The sequence below is a fragment of the Myotis davidii genome, unplaced genomic scaffold, assembly GCF_000327345.1.
Source record: "Myotis davidii unplaced genomic scaffold, ASM32734v1 scaffold251, whole genome shotgun sequence".
NCBI lineage: Eukaryota > Metazoa > Chordata > Mammalia > Chiroptera > Vespertilionidae > Myotis > Myotis davidii.
Genome location: NW_006282378.1, coordinates 853760 through 855998, shown reverse-complemented (window position 1 = coordinate 855998; position 2239 = coordinate 853760).

Sequence of the window (2239 nt, the reverse complement as noted above, 5' to 3'; positions counted from 1 at the left end):
ACAATATAAAATGATATAGTCATTCTGGAGAAGTTTGACCATTTGATAAATATGAAACATGGGCATCTATTGCAGAGAAATGGAAAGTAAAACTTACACAAAAACCTGTCAGGAGTATTCACTGCAGCTTTACTCTTCATTACCAACCACTGGAAACAACCGAGATGTCCTTCAATGAGCAAATGGTTAAACAAACTGTGGTACACCCACACCATGGAATGCTACTCAGCAATAAAAAAGAAAAACTATTGATTTATGCAGCAACCTGGGTGCATCTCAAGGGGATTATGCTGGTTTCAAAAAGTCAATTCCAAAAGTATCATATGTAATATATGGATCTATTTGTATCCTATATAATAAAGAGCTAATATGCTAATTAGACCAAACAGCAGAACGACCGTCTGGACGACCTTCTGGATAACCACACTATGACATGCACTGGCGCCACGATAACTAGATCATCCCTTTGCAGGATGGTCAATCATGGGGTGATCGATTGCAGGGCTACCCAATCGATCGTCAAGCAGAGGGTGGCCTGGGCTTGCGTCTTTGGGGCAATCACAGAGTCCCCCTTCCCCCGCATTGATCACCCTGCCTGCCGGTGGCCTGGGCCTCCCTCTGTGGGGTGATCATGGGGCAATGGCGGCCCCCTGACCAATCACATCACACCCACCTTGGCTGACCTGGCGCCAGTGGATGTCATAGTGTGGTCATCCGGAAGGTCGTCTGGATGGTTGTTCTGCTGTTTGGTCGTTCGGTCGATTTTCGTATTATGCTTTGATTATTATAGATGAGTATGTGTATACATATATACATATATATGTGTACACGCACATATGTATATATATAAAAGAACACACATATATATATAAAAGAACTGTATAAACACACACACACACACACACACACATATAAAACCCCTGTCCCACATGACTGGGTACAAGAACTAACATTCATGTATGTTCAACAGCTACCTATTGAGCAGACTGTGTTCTCAGCACAGATCCTAGCCATAGGTCATATCTGGTCGTGAGCAAGACAGGCGGAGTCCCTGCTCTCATGGAGCTTACATTCTAGCCTGAACAGACAGGTGATAATAGGTAGGAAATTTAATAAATAATGTAATTTCAAATAGTGATAAGTGCTCTGGTGATAATGCAATCAGAGCTGGTGATAGCGATTGGGGAGAATTCTTTTGATTGGGGGTCGCAGGAAGACATGTCTATGGAGGTGACATTTGAAGTGATGTACAGCAGAGGATCAACCATAAATGCTGAGTGACTAAGTGGCTGGGTGGCTGGGTATCTGGGTGGCTGGGTATCTGGGTGGTTAGGTGACTTGGGTGGCTGGGTATCTGGGTGGCTGAGTATCTGAGTGGTTAGGTGACTGGGTGGCTGATAGCTAAGTGGCTGAGTAGCTGAGCAGTTAGGTATCTAGTTGCTTAGATGACTGGGTGGCTAAGTGGCTGGGTAGTTGGGTATCTGGGTGGTTGGGTGCCTGGTGGTTAGGTGGTTGGATGATTAGGTGCCTAGGGGGCTAGCAAATTGGATGATTAAATGGACATCAGCACCCACTCTAGAGCCTCTTTGTCAGAAAGTTCTTTCTACTATTTAACATAACTTTCTCATTTTGTTCTCTTGAAGTTCCCTATGTTAGGAAAACTGGTTAGTCTTATCTATGCCTCTTCTATCTCCAAGTGTGTTTCTGGGCCAAAAAAATGAATGGATGGGGACAAAACAGGATTCCAGGCAGTGAGTCAACCATAAAAGTTGAGTGACTAAGTGACTAGGTCTCCCAGAAACAGGTTTAGAGCAATATCAGACTAGGGTCCTCCCTCAGGAGTCTTAACTAATGCCTAGGAAGAGGAGAAACCCAGGATTCCACTGGTCTCAGGCTGAGGGTAATTCTAGGGTAACTCAAGTCCCAGTAGAGTGGCTCTGGGACTCCATCCTGTTTCCTCAGCAGTCGCCCTGGCCTCTGACTCCTTGCAGTGGCCTGGCCTCTGTCTCCTTGCAGTGGTCTGGCCTCTGTGTCCTCCCTGCAGTTGTCTAGCCTCTGTCTCCTTGCAGTGGCCTGGCCTCTGTCTCCTTGCAGTGGCCTGGCCTCTGTCTCCCTGCAGTGGCCTGGCCTCTGTCTCCCTTGCAGTGGCCTGGCCTCTGTCTCCCTGCAGTGGCCTGGCCTCTGTCCCCTCCCTGCAGTGGCCTGGCCTCTGTCTCCTCCTTGCAGTGGCCGGGCCTCT